We start from the raw sequence: 12385 nt of genomic DNA, 5'->3' as shown, positions 1-12385 counted from the left end.
CGTGAGGGGTCGAAACTTCAATATACTTGGAAGTGCGCGGAAACTGTGGTACATGGCATACTGCGTGTGGATTCAGAAATAGCTGACGCTCATAGTTTGGGGTTGGAACCCATAACGTTGTCTCGGAATGGCATGGGACGGCCATATAATTCGCTTTCACCCACCCATGAACACCCCGACACAGTCTTATACAGTGGAATCAACACAGTTTGACATAATTACATTTGTTAGAACGCGAGACCGGCGTCATAAACCGCGGTGGTCATAGAAAATCGGAATGACTAACCGTCCAGTTTCGGATTTCTCGATGGACAATGGGGAGCAAACTGATTTTCTTTTGCCTGTCGTTGCCTACCAACCCCTTGGACTGCGATAGGGTCACAGCTAGCGCTGAGTAGTATGATTGTATGATGGAGGTAACACCGATTCTCTCTGCCAAAAATCCGAGTCTTACACGGAGATCATATCCCACTAAAAACACCCCAAAGAACCTTTCTCTGGGTTTATTTTCGAAGATAACCCACCATTACTATGCGGAGCAAACCGACAATTACCATCAGTTTTCATAAAATAGTTCGAGATGAGATGAGAATTTACGGTATCTCGAAGCAGGTTGTGGGATGGATTTTTCAACTCTCCGTAAAACCGAAGTTGCGAGGAGCGTATCTAATGCGGCCGAAGAAGATTACTGCGAGTATTGGAAATGCAGTTTCTAGCTTTCTAATTCTCACTCAAAGGTGCTCTAATTATACGGAGAAATGCATTGCCACTTCAATGCTGGCTGACCTATGCTACAGAACGCTAATTACATAATGATCTAGTTCCGTATTCTCCATGTTTCGCAGAAGAAGTTATTTGTTTAGTGCCTGCAAGTCCCTTGTCTCGCGATAAAATGATAAAGTGGGGAATGAATGAAGCATCTGCGAATTTTTGCAAGGCTTTTGCTGACATGGAGAACAATGCAGTACTGTGCTCAACATGATGTTCTCACCCCCAGTTCAGTTCGAGTAAAGTAAATCTAGAGATTAGGAGCTATCTATATTGAGGGTGACAATGCGTGAGGTTTTCTCGCAGCTTTGTAGGAAGAAAAAGGCGCTGAGAGTATATTCTTGGGTAGGTAATCCGACATTCTAAGGCATCTCGAGCTCAGCACGTCTCCATCACCAGAAAAAGCGTTTTTTAAAGAGAATCATAGAGACGCAAGACCGTGAAGTTGTGCCTGATAACTTTATGTTTTTGGCTCAATCGCTTTTTTATGGCTCGACTACAAGCAATATTCCGATTGCGCAACACCGAGTGACTTCGGAGCTGAGGTTCATTAGCACAGAGAAAATGATTAAGAGGCAATTCCATCGCTTAGCATGAGCTTTCTTTGCTACACAGTATGTCGTTAATATCTATTTTTGTAGTTGGGAATGCGTACGTATTGGAACGCGAGACAGTGGATGTTTCTTTGCATTCCATTTCTTCCATTCTGGGAGTAGGACTTTGGATGCGACTTTCAATTTCATCGTGCTAATATAAACCGGGCATTCCAACGTGAATATCGATAAGGCGGACAACAGCTAAGTTGTGTAGAAATACATACGGTTTCTAGCATTCATCATTCAAATCTAAATCGGACTGCAGCATTTCTTCTTTGCCGGGGAAAAAAGCATCGCACACTTCAACGAAAGCGCAGCGTCCTGTCCAAGAAGATTATCTGTAGCCATGATGACCCATCTCATGAATCCCACATGATGTGGTTTCGATGACATGAGCTCTGTGAAATCCACCCCTGCTCAACATCGCACATCACCGACTGTCCACATCATCTACTCAGCTACTGGGACAAAATAACATGCAAGTCAAACCAAAAAGCTACAGGGAGCTTGATCGAAGAGATAACTTTCATCTTCTCCCGGCTTCTACTGAAGGTATACATTTTCCAGCGAAGGTTATAATGCAGAAACCAACAGTTTTGTAATGGCTCAACATTTTCTTCTGAAAGCTTGAAATGCGTCTATGAGTGGCTTGTTTTGAGTGAAGAAAGACATCGCTGCAATCAGTAGAAATTGGTTTGGTGTAGGATACCAAATCTCTGCAGTTTTGTCTAGCTGCATGACAGATGGCCTCAGTGGAATCAATTCACTCCCTACGACCTATGAGGCCACTCTTCAACAACTTTTTCTGAACTTGGGATTTTTCGACAGGAGTGGCACAGATTCCTTTCATACTGCAGGGAGTTAGAGGCAGAACAGATCAGAAAAGGAAGAGGTCTTTCTTTCCTGTCTTCCTTCAGAAATTCTGGGGAACAGCCTTTTTTTTACCAATCGTTCAACAAAATTACTCGATATCTTCAAGACAGAACAAGATACTGTAGTACCTTGGTACAGTATGTGCGGTTTGAAAAATACGCTGTTTTTAATTTTTATGAGGCCTTAGGCTTGCGATGTTTTGCTACCCAAATGACGACAAAATAGACTTTCCAAGACATCGACTTTTAGTTTAGGCCTGTTTGAATCTGAAGACCTGGCCTCATAGAAGACAACATGAACTCACTCTCGCTTAAGCAACATGCCGAGAACAACAGCAAGGAATTCACTTTGACGTAGAGCGCCAAACGAAGAGTACCATATGCTTTGCGTTGAGTAACTCTTTGGAGAAGCTTCGGTTCGATACGATATGCTAGTTCCATTTTAGAGGGCAAGAGCGCAGGGCCGGACCTGGCAAGAAAAAAAATAGTACTGCATCATTTCGGTTCCTCTCCCATTCTGAATCAGAAGTGCAACTGAATTTGCTCTTTCTTCCAGTGCATAGGGAACAGCCGATGAAATTAGATGCGTTGCGTGCAGTTTTAAGGAGCAGCCTGTGGGACAAAGGGAGAGGACCTGCACTTCTACGACCCGCAAGAAATTTGTTCCTCTGGGCATAAACGGGTATGAGGCTGTCAATTTTTCTGAGTTGGGGTCTTCACATGCTTTCGTTGAAGTGCCTATACTGTGCAGAAACGATTAGTACCGCAACGATAAAAGTAAGCCGACATGTACTGCCGAGTACCACTCCTTGACAAAACGCCGTACAGTTTATTTTTTGACGTAGAAGACATGCATAGAGGTCTAGAAGCCGGCCTTGTGGTTGAGCTATAGCTCAATGACACACGGCGTGATAGCTGTTATGAGAGCAGCGTGCTCCTAATGCGCACAACACAGTACTTGCTTCGAGCGCTGTTTGCATCACTGTCGTTTTGTCATCGCATGAGGCCAGGTTTCCAGATACAAAATTGCATAAATCTAGTACTGTAGATGATTCAGAGCGCAAACTTTGTCGCCCTTTTTCCCTGGCGCTTCTGTTTGCAGCTTCAATTTTTTTCGCGACCTCTGGACGACAGTTCTGAAGACATTAAAAGCCAATGATTCTATGAAGTTGGAACAGCGCAGTTCATTCAAAAGAGGCACTTGACCTCAACATAAAGGCAGACGGTTGTCCGAGAAAGCTCAAAAAGTGCATTTTCCTCGGACTATCCCTTCATGTCTAGAGTTTTGTAAGTCAGAGCACCGCTATTACGCACACAAACGACTCTCCGAAACGGAAATTCTCGCCGGGATGTGGAGTGGCCCAACGAGACAGTTCTACTCCCGTTGATGCGGAGGGTTTCTTCTATAAATATTGGACATTCAAAGGCTAGGAAAATGGAAGCTGCATAGAAGCCTCGTATGAAGTCGCCGAACAGTACCTGATGCCATTTGTCACCTAGGCACTGGGAGCTACGAATATCTCTACTACGGTGCTTCGAATAATGCTGATAAAGGAGCGTGTGTTTTAATCAATCAACTACCCTTCGAAAAGTCGACCATTCAAGGGTAGGCACAATACAGTCCCACTTGACTGATACGGGTTGTTCACATGAAATGGAAATTGCATGCAAGAAAGTCATCGTGAGGTTTCATCACAGCCTAAAATGATAATGATAAGCAATTGAATTAATTGTGATCCGGGCAGTATGATTCAGATTCTTCATCGGCATCATTATACAGTCCTGTGCAGATGATGCCAAACACAGTGCGGTACAATAAGTACTGTACAATAAGTACTCGGTCTACTTTTCAGGGAAAAATACTTCCCTCAGACATAACCGTTATCGATCAGGCGGCCGGCAGTCAGGGTCATGCCCTCTCTGAAAGACTGAAGGAAAGCATACGGGTAAGGTGCTGTACAGTGTTGTGCTTACCCCAATGGCGAAGAAGGATGTCACTGTTACCTTTGGATGTACCGTAGCTTGTAGAAGACGAACAGCGCTCACGAGGTCGATACTCTTTTCCTTGCCAACATTCGTCGTTTATAGAGACCCTAGGTACTGGTGCAGCAATGCGGATTCAGGTTGCGGATTCCGAAGCATTCAAGTCAACTTGAAGAAATGAACATGCTACAAAACACTGTAGAGCATTTGTTGATATCTGCAAGGTAGAGAGGGCATCTTGGTACCGAAACGTTGAAACCACTGGCTAGTTCTAGACATGTACATAGATAGACATGTCTCTGCTCGGGCAGAAGGGGAGTTGGATACACGTACAGTACACGTCAAATTACACGTCAAAAATTTGCATCCCGTTGCCAAAGTCATCATAGACGCTTGCAACCGGGCCAGGGTGTTCTGTCTATAATTTTTATGAAACAGCCTCAAGAGTGCCTTGAAAAGCCGATTTCTGCATAGTTCATTGAGGTGCATATTCACACGTCGCGAGGGGTATGCCCGACGGTATTGTTGATAGGTCTGGGAGTATCAATTGGTGCGGTTGTCCAAGCAGGTACTGTACTTCACTTATTTTCAAGAGCACCTGCTCGGCCGTACAATAATAGACACTGAACACGTATCGAGTACAGGTACACAACCACAACAACCACGACAACTCCGGAGGTTGCATGGCGTTAGGCTGAGAGACTCGAATGACGAGAGGGAGGACTTGCTGATTCCTTAAGGGACATTCCTCAAGGGACACGTATGGCGCCACATGATATCGACAAAAGCCACAGCAAAACAGTGAGTTGCAATCTAGCTGATGGACTCGCTGGCCGTGCCAATGCATGCGGAACACACTGCCGTCCTCAGAGTACTGTACCCAGCATAGTTGCCCACAACAATGCTGAGGGTTCACATCTCTGGTAATGTACACAGCTGTTCTAACCTCAATTTGGTCTGGCGTGATTTAGTCCCGTGTGGAAAACGATATGTGGGAAGAGAGCCTGAAAGGAGTCTCTTTGCAGTGTCATGCAGAGTGGGCTTGCGAGTCCTTTGGAGCATGGAGGATCAACAGTCATGGACTGTCGAAGTCTCGTGATGGGATTTGTGTATTTGTGCTGGAAATCAACGGAGCAATTGTGCGTACTGTACCCAAGGGTACAGTACTGCTCGGCGTTTGTGAAGAATATGAAAATTGTTAGTCATTCTTTCTAAAGAGTTGAATCGCGAATGCATGTAATGGACTGAAGCACGATAGAATGGAGATTGTTTGAGATGTTGCTATGTACGGGGTACCGCAGTCAATGAGGGCATACAGATGTGAAATTTTGGCTTGCCACCACGGCTGAAACCGCTCCCGGCAACTCAACTAGGGACGGTCGTACCTCTCCAGACACCATCGCCATGTTTTGGCAAATTGAGCAAGATCGTGACCCCACGAACTGGTGGCAGTTGGGGCAGATGATTGGAGTTCGGAAACGAGTTTTGAATATGTGTGACATCAAGATTACACTGGACCCGACTGTCCTATCGAAGGAGCCGCAAGCCAAAAGATATGGCCATACAAAAAATCGGAACGAGTCCAATCGAAAAGGCCAGCTGTTCGAAAATAAGGTCCACGCCAGTACACGTATGTCAGTGGTGGAACGGCAATTTCATCGTGGGCTTGTTGGGCAGGTTTATTTTTAAAAGTGGCGGCCGGTCTTAATTAAGAGCCTGATGCAACGACCATCATTAGTTTTGTGGGCATTGCACAGGACATTGTGTGTGGTGCATTTGCGCAGTGGAGTGCAGTGCAATGTTGAAGAGTGTTGAGCATTGGTATGTTATGTTATGAGAGACTGAGAGAAGAGGGATGTACGGTGATTTGAAAGTGAGGTGAGGTTTTCAAAAACAAGCTGCATCGGTAGTGTAGTAAATGATGGCAAACTTGAGACACAAGGTAGTGACGCATGACGGGGAACCTTGCGAAGGACACTCATAGCAATTGGCGTCATGAGCAAGTCAAATATGCCCTCCTTGAGAACGTATCTACTGTACGGGACCTCAATTTAGAAATGCGGGGCTGCATTGTTTTTTTTGCGTTTGTGCGAATGGTGACAGGGCCTTGGGACCGCTTGCTGGCGCTGGCACCAGCGGTATGCGTGTGGTGCAGGAAGATGCGGTTCAGAGTATTTTTGTTAGCGATCGGATTATATGGTCGAGAGAGGTCAATCGATTATAGATTTTAGAAAAGACGGTGGTGATTCAACTGCGGAGGCCGCTGTTTTCAAGTAAACCTTGCCGTAGTGAAAGACTTTCGATCTGATGCAAACAGGAGAGATGTGAGTGCAGGAGAGTAAGAAAGTAGACTATCATGAAAGGCAGTTGGCTTTGAGGATGGGATGGCTGTGTGCCTGAATAAAATTGAAATGTATTATAATTGGATGGGTTGTCATCAATTACGAATCTAAGATTCGCTGCTGATAAGGGAGGGGCATGTCTGTACTCGCGTTTTTTTCAGAGCTTGGAAATGATGGGAACGGCAGGGCGGGGGGGGGAAAGGAGATTTCTGGAACCATAAAATATGCGATCTTCAACATATTTTGAAGATATAGGTTTGTAGATTGTGCCAGATTTTTTCGATTCGGGGGACTAAATTCGTTCCACCGATAAAAATCCACCAATAAATGAAAAATGAAAAAGCCCTTGTTCGCGCCACTGCAGCTGGAGACTGTCTCGTGTCTGTAAGACGCTTAAGCCTATCACGAGATTCTTACAGTACGACGGTGCCTCGGTGCCTAAGGAATTTCCTACAAAATACTTTACGGGAGGAATCGAGAAACTGTACATACAGCAGAGAACCATGAAAGGAAGCTGGATTGCGATTAATATGGCATGAATGAGCCATAGCCAATGAAACCGTTCTCGTTGGAATGCCCCATGTCTCAATGCGTGGCACTGAAGCGCCTATACAGTACGGTACAATATGATGTGAAACTCGTATATCCAAGGGTTTGAAAGAGCACTGCGAAACGGGCATGGGCATGTGTATCGAGGTTTGTGGATGTCAAGAGGAATATTTTAGCATCGTCGCCGGACTTGGAAACTTGCCAACAGTGGTGCTGGTTTTGACAGGGTGTGGACACTCGTTTAGGACACGCATACAACGTCTCGGAAAGTATTGGAAGGCCCGGCTTGAAGGGGCACAGTGACAAGAATTGAGAGCAAAGTGGTAGAAAGGTAAGTATTTAAAAACGGTCATCAAAGACCGTCTAGAGCACGATCTGTTTGGTTCCAACACAGACTTGCGTGGCGCTTGTGGGAAGCGGGAATTGGTTGAATGGCGTGGATATCGCTGGTAATGATAAAACTGAGGACGTGAATGGGGAGGGCAGACTCATTGAAGGTCTCGTGTGCAGTGATGTTGGTGGTATCTGCGTGTGGAGGGCGAGCGATTAATGCAAAATGAAAAGTTGGAGAATTTGCTACGTTTCCCTGAAAGCCCGTCACCAGTCGATTATTGTAGACGAGTCCTCGTGAGAGCATCAGTAGGATACAGGAGGATGAGAGGTTGCCCAAGGACGTGGAAAATGGAGGAATTCTGTGTAAGGAATAAGAAGAGGTGTGAGGCGAATTTGGATAGAAGGTGAGGGTGTACTTGTTACTCTGTAGCACCGCTGTACGCTACTGTACTGTGCTGTACACGTTGAGTAGATACTGTCCTGAACGGTGCATATACGCTATTGGAAGACCAAAGCCCACATACGTGATTCGGCGACATGGTAAGACATTTGGCAGCGTTGCCGAGCTGGATCTCACCGGCAATGAAAGGCGTTTCATCGAGGAGGGCATACAAGCCACTACAACAACTTAGTGTGCTGGTTCCGATCCCAGAGATTGGACCCACCTTAAAGGCGCATCAAGGCAGAAACTGGGTGGGTGGAATACGGAAAAGAGTGCGATTGGACTCCAACATTTGAGCGTTTAGGCAACAGTGAGAAACCGTAGAAATATGTTTTTGAGCAATGGAGCATTGGCCCACATATGAGAGATTGATTGAGGGGCATCGTTTCTGTCAGAGGGAATAATCTGTAGAATTTGAGGGGTTCGCCGGTTTGTCGATGAATCGGATAGACGATTGCGGTGGGCATACGTACAGTATGCTGACGGGTTTGGGGAAGAAAGAGTGGTGGAAGGTGGCGATCAGGGAGGGTTTGCATCACCAGCGTTGCTTCTTGTGCTGCAAAGAAAAGTACCACGGCCCACGAGTTGGGAGTGTCGGGAGAGAGAGGACGGTATCGTATGAAAGATACACAGCGTGTCATACTGGGGATTAGTTAAAATGAACTGCCAAGAATATTGGGCTGGATGCCGGTGGAAGACGGTCGAATCTTCAGCGTATGATATAACTGAATGACGAATGAGGGGGTGCGTTTGCTTGGAGGTCGTGTTTTTAATTCCGTGCGACACAGTGCCTTAATTTAAAGGCTCCGTACGGGTCCGCGAGGGCTACGCGGGTATGTTGGTGCTCACGTTACTGATCGGCGGCCTGTTGGCTGGGATGAGTCATGGAATGACTTTTGGAGGTGGTGGCCGGGACACGTCGCGAATTGGATGGTCAGGAGCTGGGAGACGTATCGAAGCACCGACTAAACGGAAGAAGAAAATATTGTAACTGTCGGTCGCAATTTTCGGCAAGGTGGTGCGATGATCGAGGGTATGTCAGAGCCATTTTGGCGGAATTGGGGCGGTTTGGTCTTGTTTAATCTGCTTGCTTGTATTGCACAAGGAGGGCGTGTCTTTGTTGTTTGGACGAGATGATATTTAATTCTTACACAGGCATTACAGGGGAAGATTAATAGAATTGGAAGCATTTTCTATGGAGAGGTGGATAGAGCACTGAAATATATAGTACGTATGATCGCATCCAGTAAATGCAAAGCGATTGGTATTGTCTGTGAAGATGTTGATCATGTGAGTAAATTCCTCTGCCGCACCGGGGCTTCGCGTTTTGCCCGGTCGGTCTCGGTCTCCTTTATTTGTTATACCGCCGCGCGGTTAGTAACCCTAATTAATAGACACCGCCGCCCGCTGGCGACTCTCGCCGGCTTACACAGGCGGCGGGGTAATAACCTTCAAGGATGTTCATCCCGCACCGCGTGCCAAGGTGTTAATAATAGCGGTCCCTATAGTCGGACCCGACTTTGCCCCTTACGGGCCCAGCTGGTGTTGCACAGGTAGGGATCTCTCACATTGTCAAGTGATAGGACCGTGTGGTGGCAGTAGCCATGTGAATGTGAGAGCGAATGTGAATATGGATGTGGATGGGGGGGAGATGTGAGAGTGATGGGAATGGTGTTGCCACCGAGAAATGACATTTGTTATTTAGATGCGTCAAGGGCAGAGATGAGAAGGGGCCAGCGACCATGGGGTAAGGCATAATTCTAGTGCTCGAACGTGTGTATGCGACGTGTTGTGAGGTGTTGTCGACGTGGATGCTGGAAGTAAGGGGAGAACAAGACATGGACAATTGGGGCGCGATTCCCCACACTGGCTTAAAGAACAATATGCGCAGACGGCATTCGCATTCGCATGCGGGGATGTGGTCATCAGGGGGGAGAATGATTGCAAAAAGGCCAAAACTCTTGACGGTGTCTCCGTTCTTGTTGGAGTTTATGGTGTTTAGATTGGGCGGTTCCGCGACCTTATGATGAACGCATATAAATTGCAAGGTAGATGCTACTGTTGCAACATGCGAAAGATGCAGAGCGAATAATGATGTTGAGGGTGAATAACAAGTCCCGATATTTTAAATGAAAAACAAGTTATGCCATCAAACGTATGATGCGGTCTGCATGGCCCTGCACAACCCGTTGCAATCGCATGTGTTTCAAATAAAAACTATCCCAACACACGTGTTGCAGAACAGGACTCATTCGCGACAGCAGCGAGTAAAGCATTCGTATCACACGTCGGTATGAGCAAAATTGCGCGAAAAAAGGGCAAGAACACCAGAGTGCGGTTTTTGTATGTGTTGGCGTTGTGCTTCCGCGTGTGCCACAACCACAGAGTGGGGTCAACTACCCAGGGTAGACGGTTGAGAAAAACTGTTGGGCACTCACCTAAAAGGGGATCGAGCCCTTGTTTCGCACATCTTGACTCTCATAAATCGTACAGAATTGTCAGGCACAGGTACAGTACAGTACCGTGTAGGCAGATGTAGCTGGCCCGTTTCGTGTGGAAAGAAAGGGGGCAGGGAGGTCAGCCCTCCCTCCGGCTTACGGTGAATAGAGGGAAGGTACCGTAGCTAGGAGATGGCCGAATAGGAAATAGATAAATCGAGCGCGCTGGCAGTATTCGTTGGAGCGGCATACGAGACGGGAATGACAGCGTTGTAGTGCGAGAGAACGCAGAAAGGCGAGAGAGAGAATGGTGAAAATTAGGCGAGGGCTGGTGGTGGAGGCTTCGCGTTCCTCCTGTATCAGACAATTGGCACGGAAGAGGTGGAGTGGGATGGTGGATAATGGCAGTGCGCATGGTCAGTGCAGGGCGGTGTCGTCGGGGAAGAGGCGAGAGAGGCAGGGAACCAAGGGCAGGTTGGATAAGCGAACGCAGTCTGTTGCTGTTATGGATAAACTGGACTAAGGTGAAGTTTTTGCGGTCGCGGGGGATAGGGGGTAGTGTATGATAGAGGAGGTGCATAATTTGCCCGGGACACGAGCATGTTGTGGATTACATCGCGAGACAAAGGAAAAGGGGGGGGGGTGGTAAAACAAAGGGCGAATTGTCTATCCCTATCTTGAGAAGTTGCTTGTGCAGCAACAAAAGCAGCGTACAAAACCTTATGTTTTTTTGATTTACAAGCCTATAGGATACAGTATCTCGGATCGAAGGCGACAAAGTTAAATGCAAAATAATTTAGCACGACATGAGGCAGCGAGTGTGATGCAAAAAAAGAGGCGCGTCAGCGGGCCTGTCAATTCTCGAATTCGTTGAATTTTACATTGTTTTGTCCCGTGGCAAAGTTGTTTTGTTTGTGCTGCTTGTCTTGCTTGTTCTGCTTGTTCTGCTTGACGTATCATGTCTGTCTCGGCTGCGTTGCGGGTGGATAGCGTCGCGGTGGAAGCGAGGTAGGGGAGCCCCGCGTAACGATCAGGATTGCAGGGCAGGAGCGGGTAGAGTGAAATTGCAGTGCATTCGGGTATGTGGTGGTTTTGCATTGGCGGGCAGTTGGGTAAGCGGAGCGGAGGGGATTGCAGCATCGAAATAAAGCGAGGCGTATCGTATGAAGGGTGGGGGCCTCGAGGAGGTGCATTTTTTTCTGTCCCCACGGCGACACCCGATTCGACGAATATATTTGCACCACGACTGTTGGCCCTTTTGAAGGGCATGTATTTGCACCACGACTGTTGGCCCTTTTAAAAGGGCCAGCAGTCGTGGTGCAAAAATATGCTGATATCAGCAGCTGCGCCATCGCCTGGTCTCCGGCTGCGAGATATGGCCCGCGCCTGGGTGCCTTCTATGGACACACGGACTAGCCGGGCTCTTAAAAGTTCCCCTTTTTCTTGTCATGTCGGATGCAGAAAGCATGGAAAAAAGGCCCCCACTCGGCTCTCTTGACCACCGCAGCATCCAATCATATGCTGCATACAACATACCCATAGGTAAGCCCCGAATTCCCCTCAGCCATATCAGCATGATCTCGTCGGGCCAGGAGTGTGATCATACACTACGGGCGTCATACTGTACTGCTAAACTGAACAAAGTCGCAACGGGGCAGGCATTGCGTTATGATAGGATAAGTGAAGAGAACGGGATGAAAAAAAGAAAAAAAGAAAACTTTGGCCTTGATGATTGCGCTTTCCGCTTCGATTACATTGAAAACCTCTCGTATCTGGGCAGGCTGGCATTCATGCCACCATGTCGACGTTCCCCAGAAGGCTCCTGGCCATCGTTTTGCATCTCCATGTGCAAGCGCCTCTCAATTCTACCGGTTTCTTCGTTTTTGTCTCACACCTGACAATATCTCTCTCTGGCTCTCACCTACCCCGTTCTGTAGCGATTCAATAAAATCACCATATCAACACCCCCTATCTCTCCACACAATGCTCCCAACATCTCTGAGACGTATCTATACCAGAACTTGTGTCTAGTACTTCCCATTAGGCTGCAGTTGGCTGTTCT

Source organism: Chondrus crispus, genomic scaffold (genome assembly GCF_000350225.1).
Source record: "Chondrus crispus Stackhouse genomic scaffold, scaffold_76, whole genome shotgun sequence".
In the NCBI taxonomy this organism is placed as follows: Eukaryota; Rhodophyta; class Florideophyceae; order Gigartinales; family Gigartinaceae; genus Chondrus; species Chondrus crispus.
This window is presented reverse-complemented; position numbering follows the sequence as displayed.